The following is a 14,950-nucleotide window of genomic DNA, read 5'->3' as shown; positions in this document are numbered from 1 at the left end:
CTGGCTGATAAGGGCTGATGCGGCTCTGAAAGAGGGTGTGTGTGCGTGTATGGTGGGGTGTGGGTCCTGATAGCACAAGGGCGTGCTGCGTTTAGGGGCCCACATATGTTCTTCTGTCAATCTCCAAAGGAACCCCTTTTCTAGTTCACCTCTAGAGGCTGTCCTACTGCCACGTCACCCTCCCACTACTACCACCACGCCAAGCTGACCCCACCCTGCTCCCAGGCCACCATCAGCCATTCATTACAACCCTGCACACACCACCATAGACCCACTCCCAGACCAATGTGGCCATCACCACTGTTCCACCAACTCACCAACCTCAGAACACCCACTCTACCCCCACCTCAATCAAACATCTGCATCCCCAATACCACCACCCCACCCACAGAAACCCACGACTACCTACGCCTCTATTAAACAACTGTTCCAACACCACCACCGCAACCACTGACACCCCACCCTCAGAAAACCAGGACTACCACCTCCTGTTCCCCACACTACCTCCTCTCCCAACACCAACCCCCTCACACTACCACCGCCTCTAACCCACACCGCCCTCGGAATACGATCGCCGTCCCCGTACCTACCGCCGAGTACCCCACTTACTGCCCACCTCCGCAACACGACAGAGCCCTACCCTGCATACACACCACCACCTCCACCCCTACACAATGGTCACTACCTTCGCCACCGCCAACAACTGTCCTCTTCCAGGCCCTAAGTCCCAAACCACATAAAAATGACTTGGAGACTATGAGGCAGTTGTATGGGCATGACTACACAAAAACAGTTACTTATTGACTCATGACAAATTTACACTAACTAAATGTGTATGTGTGAGTCTGTGTGCGTGTGTGTGTATGTGTGTTTGTGAGTGCGTCTGTGTGTGTGTGTGTGTGTGTGTGTGTGTGTGTGTGTGTGTGTGTGTGTGTGTGTGTGTGTATGTGTGTGTGTGTGTGTGTGTGTGTGCAGTATGTGTGTGTGTGTGTGTGTGTGTGTGCAGTATGTGTGAGCATGTGTGTGTTTCTGTGTGTGTGCAGCATGCGTGTGTGCGTGTGTGCACTATGTGTGTGTGTGTGTGTGCACTATGTGTGTGTGTGTGTGTGTGTGTGTGTGTGTGTGTGTGTGCACTATGTGTGTGTGAGTGTGTGTGCGTGCGTGCATGCGTGCGTGCGTGCGTGCGTGCGTGCGTGCGTGCGTGCGTGCGTGCGTGCGTGCGTGCGTGCGTGCGTGCGTGTGCACGTTACCATATGTGTGTCAGGGTTCCCTGTGTTCCTGCAGGAGGTATGCTGGCTGCTATGTGGCTTCGGGTTTCCTGTGGAACAGACCGAGGTCAGCTCTCTCAGGTTACCGAGCGGACCGGAGACTCGGAGATCTCCGCTCCACAATGGTACGCTGCTTAGGACGGGAAGGTGTGCTTTTTAAAGAACTCTTACATGCCACAACAGCTGTGTGAGAGCTGTGCAGAAACTCAGTGATGTGTCAGCGCTTCTGGCTGTGTCATGTTGCATGCTGTGAGCCTAGCATGTATGCCGAGGTTACAGCATGTTTCCTAAGGCTCTTGCATGTGGGCTAGCTTTGCATGTAGACGTATGTAGCATGTAGGCTGTATTTGCTTGTAGACTAATATTTATGGTGGGCTCACTTTGCATGCATGCTATGTAGCATGTCTGCTAATGTGACAAGTTAATGTTGCATCTTTCCATAGTCTGGATGACACTGATTGCACTGTTTGATTAGATTGGAAACCACCACCTGAAACGGCCCATGCCTTGGAAGAAAAGGCCCCTTCAATAGAACTGGAAGTGGCCCCTGGTAGCAAACTGTGTTATGTTTCAAATACTGATCAATATTGATATTCAGATATATAACTGTGTGAGAAAACAGTAAATGAGCACGTAGAGAAGGTAATCGAGTAGGAAGTGTGAGTGTACTACATACTACATATCTGCTTCTGTACGATAATCATAGCATTATCGTTGCTTATCTGCTCCTGGAATATGGACTATCAATACTATCTGTAATAAAGGCTGGGCTTGTTTGACTGCGATTACACATTAAAGGTTTCCTTTGGGGCTGGCCGTGACTTGTATTAGCACAGGTATGATTACACTTTAATCAGCATGCTGCCTATGTTTGATAGCATGTTGAATATTTGCGTGTGTCAAATTAAAAGCATGCAGTTGAGAGTGACCTATAATAAGCAGTGTTTATATAATGTAAGGAGATTTTAATGTTCTATTTCAGATACGGTACTCTCTCTCTCTCTCTCTCTCTCTCTCTCTCTCTCTCTCTCTCTCTCTCTCTCTCTCTCTCTCTCTCTCTCTCTCTCTCTCTCTCTCTCTCTCTCTCTCTCTCTCTCTCTCTCTCTCTCTCTCTCTCTCTCTCTCTCTCTCTCTCTATTGTACAAACACCTTTGTTTTGTTCTTTATCAGCAGATGTCTGTGCAGATAATTTATGGTTGTTTTTTTTCATTATTGAAAATCATGCAAAAAAATATGTAAAGCATTTTTTACAGACTCATTCAGCTACACAAGACAGCACAATGAAAAATGCAATAAGCCTACATGATGACATTGAGACTATGATAAGACAATAGCCTATACATTGCTTCAACAATAAATAATAGTCTATTTCAACTGTTGAGTACTCAATCCGGAAAAAGAAATGATAATCAGATGGAGAACTACAAATAAAACCCTATCTTGTTAAATAATTTTAGATAAAGCTCTATCTCACTACAGAATTATAAATAAACCTATCTCACAAAGTAATTCAAAATAAATCTCTATCTTGCAAAATAATTCCTTTAGCTCTCTTTTTTCAAAAGGTCTGGCGCCATCCTCATGAAGAAAGGAAATAGTTTAGAAGTAAACAAGGGCGTAGAAAGAAAGATCCACTCTCTAGGATAACGCAAGCTAGTGTAAATAAGGAATGTCTTTCTTGAGATTCTGGAAGCTAGGGGTTGTGGACATGGAACAGTAGAAAGATAAGGTGTTACACCCCATACAGGTTCTTCATCAAGGTGTACCTTGTAGGGATGTCTCCGAGCGGTTCCCAGGTTAACCGTAACGCTACTCTCTAGTCGAGAGTCGTCTTCGCTAAGCAAGATCAAAGTTCCACTGATCTCGACATCTAGAACAGTTCAGAGCTGCCAACTCTCATGGTTTCACCTTGTGACACACTCTATTGCCTGTTTACACACGCACACATGCCACACATCCAATTGGTCACGGCAAAAAATAAATAAAAATAAATCTAATAAAAAATAAATCGATCTTCAGCCGAGACGCTTTTGTTTCTTTCCAAACTCCCCGCAGGTAAATGGCGCTGATGAGCGCCAATGAACCCTATGTGCTGCACCCATATGCTGCATCCGAAGTTTGCGATACAAGAAGAGTGAGACAGCGGGAGAAACTACCTAGAGAAGTCAGATGGGAATCTATAACTCTCATCTGAGATTATACTTGTAACATACAAAGTGAAATGTCGTTCAATTAAGTAGGGCTTAAATGGCAACCCGGAAACATAAAGTAAAAAAAATACTTTATGTGTTTCCATTTGGCAGCTGTGGCTTGGCTGTGTTGCTATAAAATTGTCGCATGCATATGTTGTCATGTATTTTTCAAATTTTGCATATTTTTATCTGAACTGGGTTAATGGATCAACCTACAGCATACTTAGTTTTAATCAATAAAAAATCAAGGTATGTTTTTCCATTGTGTTCTTGATGCATTTTCCATAGGTGACAGGAGCCAACGAATGTGAGAGGCTTGCTGCCGTCGCCAAGCTGGTCCTGGTGTTGCCCCATTCCAACGCAGACGCTGGTAGGTGTTTTCAGTTGTGGGACTGAACAAAACCAAGACCAGAAACAGCCTAGCATTGGATGGCACCCTGTCCTCAATAATGACCATAAAGATGGCCGACCTGGAGCCCTGTTTCAAATGGGACCCCTCCTCAGATGTCATCAAGGCCTCCAAGAAGGCCACAGGCCAGTATAACCGTGCCCACAGATCATAGACAAGGACTAGCTTCTGATCTGCTTCTGATACTGATTACCTCATTTTTAGTTATTTTTGTAATGCGTTCATCTGTTTTATTGCTTGAAAAAGTTGTACTGTTTAAGCACTTCAAGCACTTTATTTGTGGCACTTTTATTTGTTTCTAATGGACCATGTGGTGGGAGGCTTTGAATGAAGAATAATTTATCTCCCTAACTAGTTTTGTCGTTTTTGGCACAAATCATTAAGTGCTCTTAAGAACACAATTATTCACAATTTAGGTTAGGTTTCAGTTCAGAATTTGTTTAATACAATTGTTGTGATCAAAATATCAATCAACCTACCTAGGTCAAATCTTACACTGGTCTATGAATAAGGCTATATTGTGGCACATAGGCAGTCATTTAGGCACAACAATAGTTTTCTGGTTTAATGTTCAACTCCAGACTAGGCCCTACAAGTCCTGATGCCAAACAGGAATCAGAATAAGTTCAGGTATTGCACATTTTAAGCAGACCACCCAAAAATCTTCTAGAAAGCAGGAAATCAAATCTACTTAATCCACATTTCCTGGGGGTGGACCTTCGGCTATGTCTTTGCTTCACAGAATGTAACCAATATTGTCCATCTCCAGTAAGCCGCCCCTATCAATGGCTTGGGGCCTACCCACAAACCACCAAAATGCAGGGTACAACATGGGTTCAACATCCAATTAATTAAAATTCTCTCAAATCTGAGCCACCAACTTGTGTGACTGCGTTGTCGGGGGTAATTTTGGTTACCCCCAACAAAATCTCGCTCCAAGGTTTTTTGAAAAGTTGGCAGCTCTGAGAACAAGAGGTCAAAAAGGAGCAAGCTAGCTAGTGAATGTATGCAGATTGATATCAAAGGTACGGTTTCAAGGGTCTGCATTTAGAGAGACGCTTAATAAATCCATACTAAAGGTTTTAGGACATTAAGACATATAAATAGATGGACATCGATTTATGCAATTGTATTAATACAGCTGGACAATATTTGATCTGAATATTAGAAAATATGAGGGTTTTTACTCTCTCCTTCTGTTCTTTGGAGTACACTGTTGGGTCAACATTGGGCTGGAGAGGTTAAAGGTTGATTCATTCCCATTGCCTTATCACAACCCTAAATCAAACTTAAGGTCAAAACTCTTTATTGGGTTTATATATGTCTTCAATTTAATTAAAACTCCTTCCTTCCATCATTCCAGCTTGGTCTGGCCGCGTCGGAAACCCTTTGAGGAAGAAAATATTCCTCACAGAACAGCTGGTCTCCAAACATCCCAACACAGACGTTATTCATGACATCCTAAGCAAACAGAGCTCTCGAGACCTTTTCCCATCACCTCACCTTCCAACAGTAGATCATTGTTCAGTGGATACTCAATGCTACAACATTTGGCCTCATATTTGTAATGCGACTCAAACAAGAACTGGGCTGATATTGCTTCAACGGAGAAAAGCACAGAGAGCGCGAGCGGTGGCTCTGTTCTACCCTCCCTTCAAATAGGACTCTTGTCTTGGAGGCAGAGATAGGCCTTCTGCGTCGGTCCTGACGCTGCTGTGCGCTTTGAGCTTCCTGCATTGATTGAATATATCGATTGTACTAACGAAGGGACAGCACACTATGCACTTTGACGGCATGAATTGAGCTTGTGTAATTATGTGTCATTGTGTTGTTGTCGCTGTATTTTAGCGTGACAAGGAACCACAGTTCAACAGACAGGTTAATGACTGGCTGTGAATACGATGCGGGGCATTCACTGATGAATGAGTTTGTTAAGAAATAAATGGATAAAGAGCGAGACTTCTGCAAACACAGCCCCCAAGGGAAGTTGTATAAGCAGACTTTTATTTTGGTCTTTTATTTTGGTCTCCAACATCTAAGGGTCATAATAAACTTGTTATAAGGTACAATTGTAACACTTTATGAGGGCCTAGTTGCACCTGCCTCTTGTTGCAACATGTTAAATGTTAGATGACATAGTTCAATAACATTAGTTGCATTTGTTCCGTAAGTCAAATGTAATCAATTTAAGACTATGTAATTGTTACATCATAGCACAGGACATACATTTAAAGTATGTAGGCCTATTATTGCAACTTATAAGATTCCACCATGAACTACTATTTGATATTGCGTCATAGTTGTTAGATATTAATTGATACATAAAACTATTACAATTTGATAATGAAATTGTTGCATAACAGTTGGAGGTGCATTTAAATCTAAATATATATCAATAACCAATACATATTAGAGTGCATCAATAAAACAATTCCAGGAAACGGTAATGCACAAGTCAAGAGAAAGATTGATGAGACGAATTGACTGCGAGATAATGGCACAAAGGGTCTGTAGCGCAGCAGCAGAGAGTATTCAGAGTGGCGGTTTAGAAGTAGAGGGCCCTGGCCGGGTTCCATGGTCTTCCAGGGTGGGGTTCCTTTACATGGCCCCTCGCAGTGTAATCTCAGCCCTGACACTACTGCACGGTTGTCAGTCGATAACAAACCAACCGATGAAGCGCACTACGCCGCTGATTATACGATTCATTATAGAACACTGGTCTACGTTGAAAAATACCATCATTGAAATTGGCCATTGAAACACATGGCTAGAAAAAGCAATTAAACTAATATAATACTAGTCATGGCCATTTGAATAGACCCAGATATTATTTCTAATACTTGCCCTCAAATACCCTGCTTACTAAACTCATAGAAGTACTGTGCACTTGAAATGCACAATAGTACTACTAATTCTCTCTCCAATGATAATCCCTAAACCCCAGGGGAGAAGGGATTGCATTTTGGTACGGTATGAACGGCGTTAGTTTGAAACGGACCCAGAGGACAGATAAGTGCTGTTTTGATGCAGACCATTTGGAAGTACATTTGAAAGCCTTTCAGAAGCCTACCTGGTTGTATTACGGTGTTGTTTGAAAGACCCTACTGCAGGAAGTTATTGTGTACAACCTCTACCTCCACTAATGAAATAAATACATTGGTTAAAGAGGACCCATCGTGCTGGGGTTTTCTCTAATGTATAGTCCTGCTTCATGCATGGGTTCTGCAACAGAAACTCTGTATCCAATCAATGGTCGATCTTTTCCTTTCCATGATTTATCATATTCTATTTCTAAATGTATCATTTATTTATTTATTATTATTTATTTCCAGAATCCATGTCAATGTTGCATAATGACATTTATCACAACACACATATGGAGCAATAAGCTAATTTAAATGATTTACAAAAGCGTTTACTAAACAAATGCATCGGTCAAACGAATGTGGTAGGAGGGCAAACAAATCAGTTGTTTACCTAGTGTAATGACAGAACTGTACGCGTTCAGTAGTTTGTACAAGGCTCTACGCACGCACGCAAACTAAGACCACTGTGCTGCACACACCTTAGTTTGGCCTCAATTTGGTGAACACACACTGATGTGTACCAGGCCCCTTGAAGGATGGCTGCAGGCAGGACCTCGAATGAAACTGCACATCGTGTTTGTGCAGCCTTGCAGAAAGGTGAGATCCAAGATGTCCGCTGCAGGCCCACGGTCTCAAGCCGGCAACCGGAGATGACACCTTCAAAGTAAATATGATAAATGGCCAGAGGGGAGCGGGACCCATGGACTCACCACTTGATTGGATGCGTTGTGAGCGTGTGTGTGCGTGTGCGTGTGCGTGTGTGTGGGAGGGGGGGGGGGATGTGTGTGTGCGTGTGTGTTTGTGTCTGCATGTGTGCCTATAGACATGTCAAGCGAAATAGCTTGACATGTTCGTGAGTTATTGGCTGCATAGCCAGAAGGATACGCCCTCTCCGTCTCTCTCTCACTCTCTCTCTCTCTCTGTCTTTCTTTCCTCCCGCACACAAGCTTCCACTTTCTCTCGCACTCCATCTCTTTTTTTCCCTCTGTCTCCCTCTTTGTTTCTCGCTCTATCTCTTACTCTCTGTCTCGCGCTCCATTTCTGACTCAGTCTCTTGCTCTCTATCTCTCTGTGTCTCTCTATATTTAGTGAGGATGCTCATGATGATGATGCTATTGTTGATATTGAGAATGATGATGATTCAAATGAAGACACGTGTTATAATTATATAATCATAAAGCTGATTATATCGCTGTTCGGAGTGGACAGCTGAGTGATATATGTTGTATAGCTCTTTGTTTCAACCCTCTATTGAGCTCACCCCAGCTGATGCTAACCCGAACCCCAGCTAATCCTTACCCAAGCTAATGCTAACCCTTGCTAATACCAACCCCGGCTATAGCTAACCCCATTCCTGAATCTGAACCAATTCATTGACCTCAATTCTCCAGTTGGGTGCTGTGTGTTTTACATAGATTGTGTCAGACAGGCAGTCTGTGCATGTAGCTTGCAGATGTTCTGATGAGGGAGACGGGACAACATCCAAATGGGCACAAAACTGAGATATATGAGATATACTGAGATATTGGCTAAAAGCAATTAATTACATGCTTTTATTTTGATGTTAAGCCGACCATGAGATTTCAGATAATAGGGTTGGATCAAGGTCAGATTGTAGCCGAGGCCATGTCTGGCTTCTGGGACAGGGCTTAATGGTTACATTGTATTTCCTGAGGCCTCCGCCACATCACAATTTATACTTAAAGCCCAGCATGTGATATTTGAACGCCTTTATTTTGAAAACGTTTTTTCTTTTTAATCAGCAATCAAAAATCCTATTTATCTCACTGGCACTGCTTAAATACTAGGATAAGTATTACTACTCAAAAAGCAGAACTTGGATTTATTTGTATGACCAATCAGTAAAGATTGGACCGTTGACGCACATATAGCTTGACTCACAACATCGGTCCGGAGAAGGACAGAGCTTTTGAAACCACAGATACTGAGAGGTTCTCAGTGCTGGGAAACCAAACTGGAGGATGTTTGCTCAACTTCAGTGGAACCAGTATGACACTTTCACAATAAATATGACAAACAGTCAGAGGGGAGATGGACCCAAGGCTCACCACTGGATTGGATGCTGTGTATCTGTGTGTGTGTGTGTGTGTGTGTGTGTGTGTGTGTGTGTGTGTGTGTGTGTGTGTGTGTGTGTGTGTGTGTGTGTGTGTGTGTGTGTGTGTGTGTGTGTGTGTGTGTGTGTGTATGCGGACATGTGTGTGTGTGTGTGTGTGTGTGTGTGTGTGCATGCTGTGTGTGTGTGTACGTGTGGTGTGTGCGGTGTGTACATGTGTGCATGCACGTGCGTGTGCGTGCGTGCATGTGTGTGTATAGCCGAAAAGTGAATGCTCCTGAATTACTGATACAGCATAGAGCCAGATGGATATGCAGTGTCTCTCTCTCTCTCTCTCTCTCTCTCTCTCTCTCTCTCTCTCTCTCTCCTCTCTCTCTCTCTCTCTCTCTCTCTCTCTCTCTCTCTCTCTCTCTCTCTCTCTCTCTCTCTCTCTCTCTCTCTCTCTCTCTCTCTCTCTCTCTCTCTCTCTCTCTCTCTCTCTCTCTCTCTCTCTCTCTCTCTCTCTCTCTCTCTCTCTCTCTCACACTTGCCTTCCCCCAACAAGCGTTCACACTCTCTCTGATGCTCCATCCCTCTGTTTGTCATCTCATCTGTCTCTATGTCTCTCACTCTTGTTTCTCTCTATATCTATAGAGATGCTCATGATGATGATACTATCGTTGATCATGATGATCATGAGGATTTCCAATCAGCACACTGTTGGCTAAGAAGTCCTAATAATGGTGATAATATTTTGTATTCTGTGCAGACCGCTGAGTGACATATATGTCCTCGAGCTCTGTGTTTTATTCCAGAGGACAAAATGCACCGCTCACAGTAAAGATTGTACATTCAGCTTGGCTCGTCTGACCTGAGGATGACAGTGTGATTGAACCCACCGATAGGCTCCTCCGAGTCCTCTCTGCGTTGGGAAACCAAACAGGAAGATCTCTTGCGCGTTTGCAGTGAAAACAAGCCGGCTAAATCGTCCATCTGATTGCAATCACGCAAACTCCCCAGTGACTGCGTGAGGAATGTTTGCAGTTATGCAACCAGTCTGCCATTATAGATTGGTCGGATAACCGGTAGGACATTTAGGAGACGCTGTTATCGGACACTGTTGTTAAAGCCCAATGTGTATGTGGCATATGTCTAATGTCCGTTAACATGCAGTACTTATCGTATTGTTCTTCAAGAATCGAGCAGATGCTTAAAATTGGACAACTTCGGACAATGGCTCACAGCCCAGAAGCATAATGCTGATCTTTGTGAACAGGATTAGACTATTTTCCATATTGTTGAATCTATTTTTTTCCGTTCTGTACTGTCAGTTCTATTTGATCGTACATTACCCATCATCTTATTCTCTATTCAATTTTGTCCATTTCTATTACGCTCCCTTTTATTATATTGTGTTAATGCCAATCTTAACACATTGACAAATGTGAGACATCCCTCAAAGTTGTGCTATAAATAAAGACTCTCCCTATTTCAAATTGAGGTGACAGGGCAACACGCACGGTAAATAGGGGACATTTGTTCTGACACCACGCTTACCAGAGGGTTTGTTTCACAGGCTAATATTTAGCATCACAACACACTGGAGCTTGTTGGACTTACTGCAGCACTTCCTCAAACCATCAGTAATTTGGCTAAGATGCTTAAGGGGCAACAAAGGTCTGCATTCATCCTGCTTTAGGATTATTTATTATGTTATTATATCACCATGAACACTTTGCATCTGTAGAATACTCACATGAGAAACATAAGTTACATTGGCCACATGATTTACATGAGCCACACTAGCTGAATTAGACACATTTGATCAATAAGCCACACTGGCTACATAAGCAACATTTAGAACCAACACTAGCCACATTAGTAATGTAAGCAACATAAGCTACATAAACTGCACAGCTACATTAGCCACAAAATGAGGGGACAGTTTTTGCCTGTAAATCCCAATCAGTACACAGAAATAAATGAAACCGTAGGATAACCACCATGACAAAGGGTGAGGTGAATCCAGGCTTCTCCTGCTCCAGTACCAAGGCGGTTTCCCAGAGAGCGCAAATCCCATTACCCTCTATATATAACACATCTCTAAGCGCCTTAGCCAAATCCAGAGTCTTGTATCAAGCACAATTCATCGATTAGCATAGCCGAGCGATCTGCATTTCACCAAACCAAGCCTCATAGACCCAACGGCTCAATTAAGATAAGATAATACTTTATTGTCCGTTTGCACAGAATGTTTTCTTGCAGTACTTGCAGTCGGTAGATAGTAAAACTATTTTTATGGGTAGCATAAAATAATTCTTACCACTATCCTACATTATATATTGCAGTGACACCTTCATTTTCCATCAGGGACTCATAACATTTTTATCTTTTCTTTTCTCATTTCATCTTAATTCCATGTTGACCAGGGGTGATGGTTGAGAACACCTACCCCACCTGGACCTACCCCAGCTGACTGAAGCCAGACGTCGCTCCCTCACAGGGGTTCAAAGGTCAATACACACGCATACCCTATGGCTCACACCTTAGGTATAATGGCAGGCATAGAGCTACCCTTGCCTACGTGGTTTGGGTGGAAAGGTTAGGACACAGGACGAGATTTAAAGTTATGCACTTTTATTCTTTCTCTCTGCATCCCGTCCAATTCCTATTTGTTCCATTTGGTTTAAAGCAGATTTTTTAATACATCTGTGTTAAGTATGGGGGTCAGGTTGATTAATGAAGATCAGGCTAAGCTTCGCCACTGCGACCGTACCGCCAACAAACCCGGAAATGCTTCCTAATACGATCCAACCCCCCCCCCTCGGAAAATATAAGCAGTGTCTGCAAAAAAATATTTTTCTTCCCACTCCTCAAACTGTACTTTTTCTATCGTACTGAAGAAAAGGTGCGGTCAGAAATTGCCTTAGTCAGACGCGCAATTTCAGTCGACGGATAAATAGGGCAGCAGTATTAGAAATGGAAACTAAATATAAAGAAGGGCTCTACCTTCCCTGCTCAGAGTGTGTTTGTTCCAGAGTGTCAGTGATGTTCGGTTTTCCATCCGAGCCAGCCTGCTGTAGAACGACCTGCCAGGGCACATATGGCAGGCAGCCTATTGGCTGTTGTGTGGCTTGATTTTATTGATTTCTTATTAATCGTGCAACATGTATTTCTGACAGATGTACTTATTGTAAGTTGCTTTGGATAAAATATTCTGCTAAATGTCAATGTAAATGTATTTCAATATTGTAAATTGAATAATGTTTTTATTTTCTGTATTTTCTTTACTATTACATACATTATTAACCACATATATCCTGATTAATCAGCACAAAGTATGAAGATGATTCACTGATTCTTTGGCTTTCCAGATTAAATAACAGGCAAGCATCAGGCCGTCAAAAGGTGTGTGTGTGTGTGTGTGTGTGTGTGTGTGTGTGTGTGTGTGTGTGTGTGTGTGTGTGTGTGTGTGTGTGTGTGTGTGTGTGTGTGTATGTGTGTGTTGTGTGCTTATGTGCTTGTGTGTGTGCGTGTCTGTGTGTGTGTGTGGGGGGGGGGGCGTGTGTTTGTCTGCCAGTGCTATTTGCCAATTCCAGGTCAGAAATCTTTCTGATGCCAGGGGGGAAGCAGCCCTGCATCTCGTTGGCATGGAAACCAGGACAGATCGCCATGGTGATTGTCTATCTGTTACGGGGAAGGAGAGATGATTGGATGGCTGGGGTTGCACGGGCACACACAAAGAAACACACACAGACCACATATGCAAACACAAACACACACATTTTTTCAAACATTCAAAAATCTAGGGCAAACAAGATGATTCCTAATTTTTGTCTGCCTCAGCGTTTTTTTCTTTCCATGAACGCACAAATGATTGCCCATCGAACTCTTAGATGACTAGTTATAATTAAACTGTAAGTGAACGTTCAACTCATCAATGTTATCAAAGACCTTCCCCACATTACTCGTTCTAGTCGCCGTTATCTAACAACCCATTTAAACACATTCAGCCATCAAATACTGACGTGCAAAACGAGTATTCATCATACACGAGAGATCATCCCTTCTCATTACCAGCATTCCCAGTAGCCATGGAACGCTCTGCTCCAGCTCATTAGTGGGTCCCAGTGTGCCTGCCAAATGGCGACCAGTAGACAAAAAGGAGCTACAAAGAGGAGCGATGAAGGGACTTTAACATTCATCCCAACGCACTCCCAGCCCCTCTGTACGTCCTCTCTCTCTCCCTCTGTCCTCACTTAATCTCCTCACTCCCTCTCTCCTCTCTCTCTGTCTCTTTTCCTTCCCTCTTCTCATTCTATACCTCACCCCCCTCTCTGTTAATATATCTCCCACCCCTATCTCTCTCCTCTCCATTGCTCATTTAAGCTCTTTAAGTCTCTCTCTCTCTCTCTCTCTCTCTCTCTCTCTCTCTCTCTCTCTCTCTCTCTCTCTCTCTCTCTCTCTCTCTCTCTCTCTCTCTCTCTCTCTCTCTCTCTCTCTCTCTCTCTCTCTCTCTCTCTCTCTCTCTCTCTCTCTCTCTCTCTCTCTCTCTCTCGATCTCTCTCTCTCGCTCTTTGTCTCTCTCTCCCATCCCAGCCTCCGGCTTATGCACTGCATCTCTCCCCCTCACCCCCCCCCCTCCCATATCTCCCCCCACTCTTTCTCTCCCCCTCTCTCTCCTCCTCTTTGTCTATCTTGCCACCATTATAAAGAATCTTTTGTGTCAAAATGGAGCATACATATCACCCTCCCCTCATCGCCACCAAAACGGTTGTCATAGCAACAACAAAAAGATGTGATACCGCCATTGCCGTGCAGTGTCGTTTTCAGTTCTCTGTGGCTAGTGGACGAGCACTGAAGGGACGGGGTCGGTGGCCCGCGTGGTTGGATAGTCTGAGATGGAAAGTTGGATTTGTGCAAACAAGCAGGGGGGGAAAAAAAGACGAATCATAAAAATAGTACTTTTCCAGGCCGGGGTCCAGAATCCATGACTGTCTACTGGCTAAGGGCATCAGCATGATGCTACATTGATCGCTGAGGCTCTGTGCCTCTAACAGCACTACATTACAAAAATGGGGGATCGAAACAAGCACACAAAAAGCATGCAATTAGAGGAGAAAATCACTTGAATGCAAAAGAAGCCATGTTTATTTTGCTGCTTTTTCGTCCAGGCTGCTTTTTGGAAAATCTTTTGAAACACACCTTTACTCAAATGGATAAACAAAGGTTATACAAAATTTAAAAAAAATTGTGTAAAGGTAAAAACCTGTTTGAGATGAGCGAAGTTTACCAAAAGACCTCTGAAATTAAACTCACAAACATTACGCATGCTGGTTACGCATCTTGTAAATGCAACTAAAATTTGCATTTACATTCCAACCTCAACTGTATTTAACTGCAAGCACTGCACATTTAAATCTTGTACGAGGTCATAGAATGAAGAATAAGTGCTGCAATAAGAATGTGTGCAAGTATTTTAGATGATTGCTAAACATTAGAATGTTTAACATGGTGGTACAAAAGCATACCACCATAAATGATTTCAGCACTTTCTGCCACAGACTTAGTGAGGATTTGGTGGCTGAGAAGGGGCCCTGATTCTGCGTGTCGAGATCCAGAACTAAAGACATTGACAGAATATGAAGAGCTGGCAGCTGGCAGCTTTCTCCTCTGTTCCACCAAAAGTCCAGTCAGAGCTGCTGTGCTACTCTCTCATTCACATGCATATGAACACTCTCTCTGTCTGTCCCTCCCTCCCTCCCTCCCTCCCTCCTTCCCTTCCTCCCTCCCTCCCCCTCTCACTCTCCCTCTCAATCTCTCTCACTTCTCTCTGATGGTCTCTGTCTTTGTGTATGTGAATGAAGGGCAGCATAAAGGTCCTGCCACTCCACTTGCAGAGCATGACAGACGTGCACTCTATCCAGGTTTCCATTTTAGCT

Source organism: Gadus chalcogrammus, chromosome 23, assembly GCF_026213295.1.
Source record: "Gadus chalcogrammus isolate NIFS_2021 chromosome 23, NIFS_Gcha_1.0, whole genome shotgun sequence".
Classification (NCBI taxonomy): domain Eukaryota; kingdom Metazoa; phylum Chordata; class Actinopteri; order Gadiformes; family Gadidae; genus Gadus; species Gadus chalcogrammus.
This window is presented reverse-complemented; position numbering follows the sequence as displayed.